This window comes from Lepisma saccharinum, chromosome 28 (assembly GCF_977018435.1).
Source record: "Lepisma saccharinum chromosome 28, izLepSacc3.1, whole genome shotgun sequence".
Lineage (NCBI taxonomy): Eukaryota > Metazoa > Arthropoda > Insecta > Zygentoma > Lepismatidae > Lepisma > Lepisma saccharinum.
This window is the reverse complement of record NC_139256.1, coordinates 4,601,705-4,618,672: the sequence shown is the minus strand read 5'-3', so window position 1 is coordinate 4,618,672 and position 16,968 is coordinate 4,601,705.

Here is a 16,968-nt window from a genome sequence, read left to right as displayed (position 1 = left end):
CAATTAAAAACAGAGCCGCATTGTACGAAAATTGCACTTAGATTCTCTATTCCTGAATGCTTTGTTGTAATTATTATTAATATTATTATCATCGTCGTCGTCGTCATCATCATTATCATTATTATTATTATTATTGATACAGGGTTGATGATTTTTTTTTAAATTTTAGATCGCTGCTCAATGATTGAACCAAACTTTCAATGGCCTGAACTTTGTGTGTAGAGTGCATCACACATATCTTTGCCGTTGCGCACATACCAATTTTCGTTTCGTCTCCCTCTCTCTTAGCATCACGTGTTCTACGCTGCTCGTCAACCTTCGCTATTGTTGCCATATTGTCATTCCATTCCTGGACACACTCGCGCAAACATCATTGAAAATAATTGAATAGCGCTCCAGCTCGCGGTTCACACCGTTCGGCAGGGACGGTAATGTGGCAATATAGCACGGCGTAGTGCTTTTATGCAGTGCATGTTCATTGGCTAGCTAGTAACTAGTGCTGCCAACTGTAATAATATTTCTGTCACGGAAAGAGAAAGGCAGTTAAAGTGACGGTGAGCTTTGTTGGATTCGAAGCACCTTATTTTTATTTCATACTAAGTATTTGACCGGTTTGACGTTGTGTGCGTGTATTGCGTGTGTGTATGTAAAAGTGTGTGTTTGTTAATGAACGTTAAATTCCATTATGCCTCCAGTTCTGTCAAAGTTGAAATCAAAAACCTTGCATAGCCAAGCTAGGGAAATTAACAAATTGTTCATATTTTATAATTTTGGAATTGTTCAAAAGAAATAAATTATGTGGCTCCATGAGCATTTCAACTCTTGACTCGGGCACGTGTTCTTGTAGAAATTGCATAGAGGAGGCTGTCATTTTTGCTGCTTAATGCGATGCATATTGTTTTCTGTGTTAAAATTGCTATGCTTTGATGGGTGACAAGTTCATAGAAAAAAAAGACGCGCAGCTTATCATCTAGTGGCAGTATATGTACTTGTTATTGTTGTGGAAGCCGGCATCGTTTGTAAATGTACAACAAAGGCTACCGACTGTCGCCGATCACAGAGAGGCAATAATACTGCTTGAGGAGAAGTGTTGTGGTCCAATTGTCGCGGTTTAACACGTTCGCATATTATTAGCTCTCAAAGCAGTGTATTATCTGTCGTTGCAGTTCCGTACCAGTATAGACGGGTTTTGGGAGTGAACAGTTAGAACGCCACCAGTGCATTAATGCAATGGAAAATAATAAATTGTTTATTTTGTTTGAAATCACTCATATAAGGAATCACTATGAAGAAGTCTTCTTTGCAGCATTTTTGGTAATTTTACGTATGTGTTAGTCCATATTTTGTGAATGTTTAGTCCATATGTATGTAGCTACATACAAAGCCACTTGTTAGTACATATTAATCCTAGTCCTGATATAATGCATGACGTTTAAAACTCAACGTTAGATAGACCTGAATTCTCTAATTTTCTTGTTGTACGTAACAGCTGTGCATCAGCGCACTGCAGCGATTTTTCTATCTGCTCCATTAGCAACACTGCTTCTTGAGTGTGTCGCGCATCGCACGGCAGAAATATACGTGTTGGGCTCTAACTTTAAAATTCCGCAAAAAACTTTTAAATTCCGGATTATATTTCGGTTTTAAAAGAAGGTTTTGTTATATAATGATAGAGGCGGCTTAGTTTATTTGTTATCAAAAAGTATCAGTGTGGAAGTCTTTTAAGGTTTGTGGAAATTCGTTGAAAACATTCACAATCGCCCAATAACTAGTTTCGTTAATACAAGTCTATATTTGCATTCTATCTTCAATTCATTGGAATCTGTCTGAATATCTGTCATAGACAGCACTTTTAACATATGCTCTAAAGATCGGATTGTACATCCGTGTATAGTCCACGCGTATTCATCGTTAACGTCGAAGAACTGAAGAATGCCGCCGCCACGAACGTGGTTGGGGATAAATAGCGGGCGAGTTGTTTTCGTCCAATCACACTCAACTTTCAGCCAATGGGCGCAGCTGTCATCCTGCTCGTCTACTCCACGTGGAGTCTCAGTCACATGACTGCGGATACGCTGTTGCCGTAGTTTGCAACTTCAATGTGGAGACCGTGAGAAGGCGGAGGGACAAGGTGGCGTAGAGTAGATGTGTGGCAACATTGTGGGTCGAATGTGATTTTTGCAGCTGGTGGGCGCGCTCCATGGACTTCAAAGCCAGCCGGTTGTTAACGTAGCTAGCGCGTCGACTAGAACATGAACTTAACGTTCAATTACGGTCACATCCGTACAGATGGCAATACTATAGCTGAACAAAACTCTTGCGTGTGTCATCATATGCGGAATACAGCATCTTGCGTATAACAGCACATGATATTACAACACAGATATGAAACTGAATCTCGAACATGAGATTATGTTTAAATTGATTGTTAAGAAAACCAGTGTCAGTCAATTGTTGTGATCGTTTCTGACTACGACGGTTACAGCATAAGTCATGGCAACATTTTTTTTCTCGAGAATACGGGATCAGCACGAAAATGCGAAATATACAAATGGAAGGGGCAGTGTATGGTATTATGGAATGTATGAACAGTGCAGCTCTAGTGTACCAGGTGTGAGATAGGGAAGCGAGAAAACATCCGCAACATTAGGATGGGTGAAAATTCACCCACTGATATTTTATAACGGATGCCACTAGATAGCAGCACTTCACACAGGTTTCTGCTTTCAGGTATTCTCAAGAGGTTCAGTACAGAGTAAGCATCCGTGAAGAAATCAGTGTTTCGTATTGTAGTGTTCGTGGGTACGGAAAGGACAATCACAAACTTACATAAGAGAGGTTCATATTTGTGTATTTATAGAATCACCCGTTACACTATAGCTCTTTTCAGTTCTTACGGCGGGCGCTCTAGAAGCTGGCAGGGGAAGTGGGGCGCGGGGAACATGCCCCTGACCAACCAGAGAACAGGCCACCTAGCGGTGGAGCCGAGAGTTACGCAGTTGCGGGAGGAAGTTGCACGTTTTTTATAGTTCTGCACGTTGCTGTGTTGCCAATTCGTCGCGCTGCTGATGGTGTTTTGCCCCAGTGTTGATTCCTGTTTGTTACGAGCGGAATGTATAGGAAAAACATGCGTGGAAGTAATTGTTGTCGCATCGTGTATTGCCTAACTGCATTGTTTCGTCGATAAACGTGTATGTGGCATGTGCTGTGACGTTAATTTCTACTCTCGTTGTTCCTTTGGGAGCTTTGTGTTTATCAACGCAGTAAGTATCGTACGTTGGCGAACAGGAAGCAGGTAGTTCGTAGCCAAGGCAGGAAAATAATCAGTAGGGTTCATGAATATTTTCAAAAGGAAGCAGAAAACAGTGGTCCCTTGGTAAGTGTGCACAAAGTGCAACAGAGAGTGTCGAAAGCTTGTGGAGTGACGCGAACTGTGCAGCGTATTTTAGGGAATGCAAAGACAGTCTTGAGGCGTCGGGTTCCATGTCATTTGAATCACCGCGCAAAAGAATCAAAAGGAACAGATTCACAAAGTCAATCGACGGTTGCGATAAATATATAATAAGAAGAATTATCCTCGGGTATTATGTAAAGTGTGAATATCTAACACTGAACAAGTTACGCGTTGATTTGCAAACACAAATAAGGTTTCAGTGGGGAGTTTCGTCGTTGTGGAGGATACTGAAGTCTATGGGGTTCAAGTACAAAAAGAGCAACGACGGTAGACGATTTCTGATGAAGAAAGCCGATACCATACGCCTGACATGTCTCTGTTTTTGTAAACCAATTGTTTTTCGGTATCTTGTCAATGAACCTTTTTATGCACTTATCGGTATTCTACTGACCACAAGATGGGGATAATACGCACTCAGCCCATACGCAAACAATGGGACGTCTGTATTTCAAGATTCTTTCGATTTCAACTCATCTTTCCCTCTACTCTGGCAACACTGCAGTCTCTCTCTCTAACCGGCCTGTCTCGTTGCGCTGGATAGGTCGTTTCACCGCTCCCCACTTCCCCTGCCAGCTTCTAGAGCGCCCGCCGTAAGTACTGAAAAGATTCAGGTATCGAATCACCCGTGATAATGGATGTTACTTTGCGAGTGCCAGTTTTTCAGCTCCTTCTGATCATCAGTCATCCCCATCGCGTCAATTGGTCTAAGGGGCAGCAAAGCGATGAAAAAATTTTAAAAATACAGAAATATTGAGTTACCATTCTCAGCCCGAACAGGATATTTAACAAGAAGATATTAGGCTTAAGTTCCTCCATAATTTGCTCGAACCTGCAAAAAAAAGTGAAAGGTCAAAAGCAATGCAATCGTTAAGTTTGACAGTTAGATATAATAATAATAATAATAATAATAATAATAATAATAATAATAATAATAAATAGATAGCAGTAGTAATGGCAGCATTATATTCCTACGCGTCAGCAAAAATTTGATGCGGCTGGTGTTATGTTACATCCGGTCGTAGCGGGCCACGAGTGGTTTTATTGTTGAGTCAGCAGAACGTGTCTGATCACCTTGAAGACATCGGAAGCGGTGGGGGGAGGGGGTCAATGGATTTGTCACGTTGTTTTTTGATGTATGCTAACCTAACACGTGTGTGTGTGTGTGTCTTTGGAGGAAATGCGCGCGCAACCATTGCGTATGATTCAAAGACATGAAGAAATGATTTAAAGATGGCGCCGAAGGTGTTGTACCCCGAAAGTTTAGCGGCTAAGGTTATTGCTCTGTAAAACAAGAGGCGTCGAGGGTTCGATTCCTGGTAGAGTCAATATTGATTGATTGATAGATTGAGTTAGTTTTTTAAGTCCGTTTTATGCACGGCAAAACTAATCAGGAGTGGACCTACAGTTGAAAAGTGGTGATTTGGACCACTATGTGCCTCCACCGAGTATCGAACCTGGGACCATTTGATTACAAGACGACGATGTCAATATTGAATGGTCTCGATTAGCCTGTGTGTAAATAAAGGCAACAAAATGGTTGAGTTCGAAAATCGAGTTGGGTTAGTGGTTAATGTTGTCACCTGGCAATGAAGAGGTCGCGGGTTCGATTCTCTAGGTAGTTAAATTAGGCCAATTGTTTAATCCCGCCATTATAGGTTCCGATTAGTCCATCTGTGCATAAATAGTGTTTGAATAAAATCAATATGGCGGCTTTGGGGTAGTGGTTATTGTTGTCGCCTGGTAATGAAGAGGTCGCGGGTTCGATTCTCTAGGTAGTTAAATGAGGCCAATTGTTTTGTCCCGCCATTATAGGTCCCGATTAGTCCATCTGTGCATAAATAGTATTTGAATAAAATCAATATGGCGGCCGCGTTTTGTGTTTAGCGGCGGCGGCGGCGGCGACCGGGGCGCGGCGCGGGGCGGCGCGGCGCGGGCGCGGGGCGGGGCGGCGCGGCGCGGGTGTTTTTTATTCCGCGAGATGTTTCAACCAAGTGGTTGAGGGTTCGATTCCCAATGTTGGTGAAAATTGGATATTCAATTGTATTTGTTTAAAAGTTCCGATTAGCTTTTTTGTGCACAAAGAGAAAATGAACTAATTGGAAATAGGATGTTTATGCTGTAATGAAAAGGTCCCGGGTTCGATTCACAATGTCAAATTGGCTGATAATGATGTTGTTTTTTTTTTTTAAAAAAAAAAAAAGAAGTGTGTTGAGTCCCCATTAGTATTTAGGCAGGAACAGATATTAAAAATCAAAACAAAATGCCTTTTGATTACAACGCAAAGACTTTACCGCTAATGTATAAAGATAAATTAGAATCTGTTGTTTTGCCGTGTGGGGCCCCCAGTACCGATTAGCTTAAATGCATAAAGAGTAGGTAAAATAAGCAAGATGGCCGTCACTATTGTTTTGTGATCAAAGAGGAGTCACAGGTTCGATTCAATCAAAGGAGGCAAGATTCTATGTTTCAATTCCATGTAAAAGTCTAAAGTTATGTTTCGATTAACCTCAATGCATAAAGAGGAATTAAACAAAATCAAGCAAAATGGCGACAGATGTGATAAAAGAAAAATTGAATTAGTTTTTTATAGTGACAAGAAAAAATAGCGAATCATTGTTAGAAATAGAATGAAAATAAAGATACTTGCCTTTGCGTGTCCAGCGCTGTGCAGAAAAGCTCTCATGCTTTATCTCCGACAAGTCCACAATACACATTTTTTTATTGTATAGTTAATTATTAATGTTGTTATTAACACAGATTCTTACCAGTGTGAAGAAAAGCTCTCATGCTTTATCTCCGACAAATTCACAATACACACTTTTTCATTATATAGTTAATTATTAATGTTGTTATTAACACCGAGTTTTACCAGTGTGAAGAAAAGCTCTCATGCTTTATCTTCGACAAGTCCACAATACACACTTTTTCATTATATAGTTAATTATTAATGTTGTTATTAACGATTGTTACCAGTAAAAATATAAACCATGAGGATTTTTAAAAGGGTGATAATTGAAAAAAGCCAAGACATATATTTTATCCCTGTTTATTACCAATATTTACAAAATTCAAAAGAGCCGCACACACACACACACACACACACATACATATGTAAAATGTTTATATTGTGTCACCAGTTTATCAGCATGTTATTTAACAAGTTTTTATTCTTCAAGTTTGTTCACTCACCCACATAAGGAATTGTGTCACTATCATATCCATTTTCTGCTGCAACCACTGAATTAAAATGTTTCACTATTTTTTCCACAAGCATGTTCTCGCAAAAAACAAACACTTCTTTGGAAAGTCTTTTTCCGTCGATGTTTTGTATAGACAAAGGCTCAGGTTTTGTACATCCATGTAGATGGGAAAGCACAAACTTCTCCTTATTACATGCATGGACAGGGGAAATATCTGTGCAACCGAAACATTGTTCGCGAAGGTCGAGAATGCAAGATTCCACACAGTTTCCAAAATATGATTTCAGATACGGCGACACTGTTTCACACATAACTTTCGCATGCTCGATGCATACAAATATCTTCATAAAGTTCCGCCACGAACTTTCTGCGATGAACACTATCTCCAGGGAACCGTAAGCTGGTTTCTTCCTTATAATGATCTGACGGCGATTGTACAGTGTGGTTATCAGCAATTCATGTTGCTCACTTAGTGGGTAGGAAACACGAGGCTGCTCACCTGGAATAGCGATGTAATTGTCGATTACTGGAAACAATTCCTGAAGAGCGTGCCACTCCTGCAACTGTAGTTCAACACCGGCCGCCCCGCTTCTGTGTAGCCTGACCACAGGTTGGAAATCCAGATGAGAGGAAAGTCCGATTGAGATAACTTTTGTTTTCGAAGCATTCAAATAGTAGACGTGATCAAATAATATCGACTGGCGTATAAGACTAGTTACTTGTTTTTGTTCTTCATGTAAATGCTGATCGCTCTCTTTCTGAAGAACCCCTTTGAAATTAGTGTACGGTTGAAATCTTTTTTTTCAGCGGCATCGAAATAGAGGATTCCATGACTAAGAACTGCGAGATACTGCATGTCGCAGCGTGCAGGTATACATTTGAAGAAATGCGTGGGTGTGTTTTTGAGACGCATGCGCGCGTAGCAAACCAAGCATGTGCTGGACAAAAAAGGTGGAGGGGGCGGGGCATTACAAAGATCAATGGTGAGAGAAAAATCAGCAGAATATCATAAACGTCATATTGAGGAAATATTGGATAGCAAATATTAATTAATTTAATTAAAGTATCAACCGCATTGTCGATCTGAAATTAGGTTTATAGACAGAGGGCAAAATGGAAAATATCGACGATGTTCTAGTATTGGATTGTTTCTGTATTTCCATCGGTATAATCCTCCACCACATTTGAAGCATACTGTTTTATCCTCTTTTTGAATGTAAAATAATCCTGCTTCGGACAGAGCTTCTACAAACGGGAATTCTTTTGATTGCCAGTTTCTGAAAGAGGACAATCTAGCATTGAAAGATCCCATCTCAGGATATTGCGTCATTGTTCTGTAAAGACACAAAACAAGATAAATATTATAAGTAAGCTGTTGTAAACTGTAACGCTACAAAATTATTAATATACTATTAGGACTATATGTAACTTGTATAAAATTTCAAACAGTATTTACTGTCAATATTTTCTAGTATACGTACCGAGTATTATAAATTTAATTTACGAGTCAGCAAATAAGTTGTTATAATATTGTCGTTTTTTATCGGTACTGGGAATAAAATTTGAAATTTATGCATGGGTTTACCAGAGGCTCTATGGAATAAATACAGAAAACAGTAATGCCCACAGTACACAGACCCGTAACTTTGTATCTGATGAGTGTTGTACGTATAGAATTTAGAGTTATTTTCCAAAAATCGCAAATGGTTATGCACATGTGGAGGTTTTCCGTAACTATCAAAAAATTCCCCCCGGGAGTTACTGTCTATGTAAATTGCTACCCAGTGCTTCCCGGGGCTATCTTTGGGATCTGTATTTACAATCAACGCTGCTGGTAGTTCCACATGTACAGGTAATTCATTAGCTGCGAAAACCCCAACATGATGATTGTCAAAGGCTCTATTTGATATTAACCCGTGAAGCAAATTTAAAGTCGACAGCATTGCTGGACACTAAATAGTAATATTGTGCAACTCACCTTGTTATACAATTAATCCAGATGAATATCTCTTTGATTATTAATTTCCATGAGAGCGTCAAATTCAGAGTAGATAACACAAGTCACAGTAGATTCCAAAGCCGATTTGAAGTGGACTTCCAAGCTAACAGCCCCTTGCCGTTGAAGACTGCAGTGGGATATGGCACTTGCAGCTGCGTCTGGTGTTATATCGAAAACAAGTAATGCGTATCCCTGGGGGTATTCCTCACGCGATATATTGTTTCCTTCATCCATATAGTGTATCCCTGTTCCAGAGAATAATGTGTGATATGCTGTTATGTACTTGTTGTTTTCAAAGTCTGGTTGAAGTGGTTTGCCGGGAATTTGGACTCCATCAACATATAAAGTAAAGAAGTTGTAATTGAAATGTTGAAAATTGAATGGGTTTGTAGACAGTGTGCCGTTGAATGCATCGTTGGTAACAAACCCCACAACTAATCGTTTCGGAAGACGTCCAAGTATCACATTGTCAATTGTTTTTGAAACAATATCTTTTGGAATAGTTACAGCTTTAAGTTGTACTCTTGTTAGAGGGTATTTTGCTGTATGTTTTTGCAATATGCGATTGTGACTAAGTTTGATGGATGAACTGACCGATACTTTTCTCACATATAGTGTAGCATCCAGAATTTCCACTTTGCCTTCACTGTCATCTAATCCCATCAAGCAGAAAGTGTTTTTCGAAGGAATCAGTTTTATTCGCATTTCCACTCCATTGATCAAAAATTTCTCTTGATTGAAAATATCAGAATGCAAGTAACCAAACATATCAAATGTTTTACTCTGTTTTGTTAGTTGGTTGCGTTTTGTAAAGCCTTTGTTGTCTTCCGAAACGTTATCAAAAGCGCCTGCTGTATCCTTGTACCACAATGCACTTTGGAGATGAGATGATTTTGCAGATATGTCATAGTTCAGTGCTTTTTCAAAATAAGACCTGTATGGGTGCATGTGAGATGGAAACGAGATGAGTTTGTTATTTAAGTAGATTTGTACTTCGCTGAACATTGCATTGAGAAAATCATTGACAGGTCCAATTGTTTTATCTGTGGGTAGCAATAACTGACCATTCGCTTTTACAATTCTGGCATCTATATTCAACATTGTGTGTGCTAAATCCATATAATCATCACCATGTCCAGGTATTACAAACTCGGTGGGGACATTATCTGCCAGAGAACTAACAGGTTTGTATCCGATGGTGTGGTGTTCTAAGATGCTTGTCTGAGTAGGTTTTACCGAGAAAATATCCAATTCACTTTTAAAACACTCACATGATTTCTCCCTAATTAGCGCCATATCTAATCAAAAATATCTGATGTTATTTGAATTTTCTTACGGTTGCGTTTGGTTGTTTTCTTGGTGTTTGTATTGGCACTGGATCTCTTCTTTCTCTGAGCGATCCTTCCAGTTCGCTGTCCCGAAGCAGAGTGATTCCTTTTGAAATGTTTATGCCCCTGATAACCTGAACCAATCATTTCCTTGAGCTTTGTTTCAGCTTTTCTTTTAAGATTTGATCTGGCATCCGAAATTCTGGATTGTAGTGACTGTTTTAGGGGTGTTTTGTCTACAACATCACCTAACACATTTACCCCTGTTTTTAACATTTCTTTCCCTACAGCTTTCGCTCCTTTTTTGATAAGAGGCAAAGCTGACCGAAAAAGTCCTCCAAGAAAACTTCCAATGCCATGTCCTTTTTGATAGGCAGCACCGTAATATATGTTACCTACACCAGATCCAGCTTGTTGATGGTAGTATTGAAAATATGGGTCATTCATAATCAGAGCTTTTCACCACAACGTCTAAAATGAAGTTTCAAACACACTAGTCCGAAGGAGAATGGGATGTGTGCACCAGTGCTATCCCTTAAGTCAATTTCTATTTGTTCGAAATTATGTTTCTGCACTGGGATGTAATGTGGTGAATCGAAAATTTGCACACCATCACTTCCAAAAGTATGTTCCATAGGATTAATGTTTATAATACGTAATAGAGGGGCGACAGCATCTCCCACCATATGTGATTCCGCAATATCTGTGTAAATATACATCTGGGAAGGAATTTCTCTCACAACATTTGGAGGCGAGCGTCCAATTTTTACTTCTGATAGATCATCGGTCGGTTTAAAACCTAATATCCGTGCCAGTTGAGGTGACAATCGTACATTTATGTTTCTCTGCTTGGTAGATATATCAACAGTCACATGTTTGTACGCAGGATGATTTCGGAGACTAAAATTTAATGTTTCAGAATATTTATTGATTTCTGCAACAATGCTGTTTATAGATGCGTAATAGCCTTCGGATATTCGAAGTTCGTTCCATTTGACATCATCCATAGATTTATATTGAATATAGTTGTTAAATCTTGTAATGTTTAGTATTGAATAAGGATAATGCACTTCTACCAATGCCATCTCCCATTTGTTGGTGTCCAACTCCACACGGTTCTGAAGCTTTGTGGTGTAATTAGTTAGAGTATTACTTGGGAAATATTTCATGGAACTGTTACTAGGCAAAGTAAGGTAGAAAGCGTTTGCTTTTCTCATGATGTGTTATGAAGGTTATTTGTACCACTGATAAGAATACCTACAAAAATGTATGCCTCTCTCTCTCTTTTTTTGACTCCAAAAACGATGCGCTAATCCAACTGTCAAATAATCTGGAGTAACCTTTCCAATGAACTAACAACTTTTTACTGGCTCCTTTACCTTTGGTCGCAAGGATTTTATCAATTTCATGCTTATCCGGTAAGCGGACCAATTGCAACTCTTCCGTATAAAATGTTCCATCGATTTTATGTCCTTGTAGATCTTTTAATTCATACACTTGAGGATTTCTTTTCAAAATACGTTCCACCACAAATATTTCTCTTGTCCAATTTTCCATGTAACCTTTGTCAAAGCGTTTTTTGGTTTTTGTTATTCTCACTGTATCTCCTATTTTGAAAGGCATCTTCAATGACAATAGTGGAGATGAATCAGATTTGAGTTTTTTGTCATACATATTGTGCCATACTTTCAAAACCTTCTCAGGAGTAACATCTGCTGGTGCCATTTTAATACTCGAGTGAATTTTATGATTATAAGCTTTCAAAAGCTTTGGGAGTACATTAACATAACAGCTGGTTCTTTGCTTAGTAAAATACTTCCACATGCGTTCCTTTAAAGTTCTGTTGAATCTTTCAACAATACTAGCTTTAATATCAGGATTCTTTGTTGTAAAATAAATTACATTTTGTTTTTTGAGATATTCCTGCACAATACTGTTGGTAAACTCACGGCCTTTGTCAGTTTGTAATTTCAAAGGTTTTCTTTTGCTTTGTTTGAAAATTTGCTGGAAAGCCTTTTTTATACATACACCAGTTTTATTTTTTACAGGGACAGCCCAAGCATGCCTGCTAAAAATATCGATAACTGTGAGTATATATCTGTACCCTTTGTTGTGATTCCGCAAACTCTGCATGTCATTCAAGTCAGCCTGCCATTGGTCATCGATATTATGCACAAAATAAAAGTTTCTCGGAAATCGACGCTTTACAGGTCTATGCAAAGTGTATGCAGTTTGCTTTGTCAACCAATGTTTGATTGTTGACAATGGTATGGATTTTTTTACAGCTTTCCATAGTGTTGAAGCTGTAGAATAGGATGCTGGATGAGATGGATTGTACCAGATATTCTCCAATATTTTTTCGCTCATGGTTTGTATCTTGACCAAACTGGAACAGTACGTTTACGTTTGTGCCCTGGAAATGATGATACAAAAGAAATTGGTTCCTTTTCTTCTTCTTCTTCTTCTGCTTCTGTTAATTCTTGTGCCTCTTCTTGGTTAGCTCCGGACAGCGGAACATGGCGTCCGGGGTTGCCAAAAACAATCTGTTGAATAAACTCCTGTCTCCGGGGGTTACCTATATATTCTTGAGGAATATTAGATAACGCCAGAGCTCTATTGAATAGTTGCCACCCAACAGGATTGCTTGTTTTTCGTGGTCGAATTATATCCGATACTAGATCGACAATATTTGAGCCTTCAATTTTATTATTGTTAATAAAAACTGCCCCATATTTATCCCAATCAATATTACTATTATGTAAAAGACGTTCATACAACAGTTCGGCTTTTCTACGATACATGCTAGGTGTAGCAGCTAGAATTTCTTCTTTCATATCAGTCAACTTCTCAGTAGATTCTGTAATCGGTAGCGACACAGGTTCTCTTTGTTTTCGAGTAATAGACAGAAATTTTTGGAGCACAATACTGTAACGATTCCATTTTTCATCATCCGAAAGACCTTTGAGATTCAAAATTACTTGCATATCCTGATCCAATTGCGATAAGGATGTAGACGGTGCAGACATAACAGGATGTCTCATGTTATCCATAAATTCTTGAGGTGTTATAACCATTTTTTTGGCATGCTCCATGTTCAGATTTTTTTTTCACTTAAATAAACTTGATAACACACCTCCTATTAAAGGGGCTAATAACGCAGGTAAAAATCCTCCGTGTTGCACTAGTATCTGTTTCTTCTGCTTTGTAGAGTGTCCTTTGGCAGAGAGATTACGTATCACCTTCTTGTACCGGCTCAATCTTGTTTTCTGAGGTGTTGAAAGAGGAACATTCCCTTTTAGAACATTGTAACAACACTCACAGATTGAATTAACTAAGGAAGAATCAGCAGCTTGTAATATCGCTGTGCGAAGAGCTGGTTTAGCATCCGACAAAACTTGGAGCACTTTAGCGTGTTTCACTCTTGGAGCCATGATGACAGAATAAACGACTAGTGATTATGCTTGCTTTTTTTGTAGGAATATATACATAATTGATATCATCGTCGGGAAATATCCGCGACCGAAAACGTACTTCTTCCGGAGTGTTCTGCTTCAGATCAAACAGCAAATATCCATGGGGTTCAGCGGTGGCATTGTAATATGCATCTTTTATAACATTTGGATTCTCCGGGTATACTTGTCTAGATAAATAATTAATTTGGGCTCTGTCTCTTGGATTTTTGAAGCATACAATATAATGACTATTTAAAGATATATCCCTATTCCCTTTTCCCTGATGGAATAGATTTTGAGTGATAAAGAAAAGACTAATATCACGATGATGACACCCTTTTGTAAATAAATCTGTGACTCTTTGATCGCATTCCCTCATCTGATCATCGATAATAATAAGATGAGGTCCAGAATTTGGCACAAATTGGTCAATATTAGGCATTCCTTCCCGAAATTGTACAAAACCAGGGAAATCATTGTATGCAGATTGCCATTCCCCGTAGCACACCAAAATATTGTTGAATTTTACATTTACCATTTGGGGTAAACACTGGAGAAAATGCTTCACAAAATATGTCTTTCCACATCCTGATGGACCAGCCAATATTGCAGAGAACGGGTGTTTCCACAAGCACTCCATTTCTCAAACTGTGAAGAATGTTTTAAATTACATATAATATAAAAGTCGAATGTTATGAATATTTTTCTAGTTGTTAGATTTTACTGATATGTTGTATCTTCAAATTACATATATATATATATATATTATATTGTATTGTATTATATATATATATACACTTCATCAATAAATAAATATGCGTGTGTGTCTGTGTGTATATATATATATATATATATATATATATATATATATATATATATATATATATATATATATATATATATATATATATACACACACACACACATACAGACAATTTTCTTATAGTACAAAATTCATTTTACAACAGCACAACAAATGCCAGATAGCATTGTACGCATGCGCGTTTGTAAACCCCGCCTACATATTCCGAGCATCAGCGTTGTGTTAGATAGCTCTCCATTGTTTCAACAACGATAAACAGCTTGGTGGCCCAGATCAAATTGGTTCTGGAATCTACTGTGACGTGTACCGTCTACTTTGAAGTATAAAAAGGTGAGTTGCACAATATTACTATTTAGTGTCCAGCAATGCTGTCGACTTTAAATTTGCTTCACGGGTTAATATCAAATAGAGCCTTTGACAATCATCATGTTGGGGTTTTCGCAGCTAATGAATTACCTGTACATGTGGAACTACCAGCAGCGTTGATTGTAAATACAGATCCCAAAGATAGCCCCGGGAAGCACTGGGTAGCAATTTACATAGACAGTAACTCCCGGGGGGAATTTTTTGATAGTTACGGAAAACCTCCACATGTGCATAACCATTTGCGATTTTTGGAAAATAACTCTAAATTCTATACGTACAACACTCATCAGATACAAAGTTACGGGTCTGTGTACTGTGGGCATTACTGTTTTCTGTATTTATTCCATAGAGCCTCTGGTAAACCCATGCATAAATTTCAAATTTTATTCCCAGTACCGATAAAAAACGACAATATTATAACAACTTATTTGCTGACTCGTAAATTAAATTTATAATACTCGGTACGTATACTAGAAAATATTGACAGTAAATACTGTTTGAAATTTTATACAAGTTACATATAGTCCTAATAGTATATTAATAATTTTGTAGCGTTACAGTTTACAACAGCTTACTTATAATATTTATCTTGTTTTGTGTCTTTACAGAACAATGACGCAATATCCAGAGATGGGATCTTTCAATGCTAGATTGTCCTCTTTCAGAAACTGGCAATCAAAAGAATTCCCGTTTGTAGAAGCTCTGTCCGAAGCAGGATTATTTTACTTTCAAAAAGAGGATAAAACAATATGCTTCAAATGTGGTGGAGGATTATACCGATGGAAATACAGAAACAATCCAATACTAGAACATCGTCGATATTTTCCATTTTGCCCTCTGTCTATAAACCTAATTTCAGATCGACAATGCGGTTGATACTTTAATTAAATTAATTAATATTTGCTATCCAATATTTCCTCAATATGACGTTTATGATATTCTGCTGATTTTTCTCTCACCATTGATCTTTGTAATGCCCCGCCCCCTCCACCTTTTTTGTCCAGCACATGCTTGGTTTGCTACGCGCGCATGCGTCTCAAAAACACACCCACGCATTTCTTCAAATGTATACCTGCACGCTGCGACATGCAGTATCTCGCAGTTCTTAGTCATGGAATCCTCTATTTCGATGCCGCTGAAAAAAAAGATTTCAACCGTACACTAATTTCAAAGGGGTTCTTCAGAAAGAGAGCGATCAGCATTTACATGAAGAACAAAAACAAGTAACTAGTCTTATACGCCAGTCGATATTATTTGATCACGTCTACTATTTGAATGCTTCGAAAACAAAAGTTATCTCAATCGGACTTTCCTCTCATCTGGATTTCCAACCTGTGGTCAGGCTACACAGAAGCGGGGCGGCCGGTGTTGAACTACAGTTGCAGGAGTGGCACGCTCTTCAGGAATTGTTTCCAGTAATCGACAATTACATCGCTATTCCAGGTGAGCAGCCTCGTGTTTCCTACCCACTAAGTGAGCAACATGAATTGCTGATAACCACACTGTACAATCGCCGTCAGATCATTATAAGGAAGAAACCAGCTTACGGTTCCCTGGAGATAGTGTTCATCGCAGAAAGTTCGTGGCGGAACTTTATGAAGATATTTGTATGCATCGAGCATGCGAAAGTTATGTGTGAAACAGTGTCGCCGTATCTGAAATCATATTTTGGAAACTGTGTGGAATCTTGCATTCTCGACCTTCGCGAACAATGTTTCGGTTGCACAGATATTTCCCCTGTCCATGCATGTAATAAGGAGAAGTTTGTGCTTTCCCATCTACATGGATGTACAAAACCTGAGCCTTTGTCTATACAAAACATCGACGGAAAAAGACTTTCCAAAGAAGTGTTTGTTTTTTGCGAGAACATGCTTGTGGAAAAAATAGTGAAACATTTTAATTCAGTGGTTGCAGCAGAAAATGGATATGATAGTGACACAATTCCTTATGTGGGTGAGTGAACAAACTTGAAGAATAAAAACTTGTTAAATAACATGCTGATAAACTGGTGACACAATATAAACATTTTACATATGTATGTGTGTGTGTGTGTGTGTGTGTGCGGCTCTTTTGAATTTTGTAAATATTGGTAATAAACAGGGATAAAATATATGTCTTGGCTTTTTTCACTTATCACCCTTTTAAAAATCCTCATGGTTTATATTTTTACTGGTAACAATCGTTAATAACAACATTAATAATTAACTATATAATGAAAAAGTGTGTATTGTGGACTTGTCGAAGATAAAGCATGAGAGTTTTTCTTCACACTGGTAAAACTCGGTGTTAATAACAACATTAATAATTAACTATATAATGAAAAAGTGTGTATTGTGAATTTGTCGG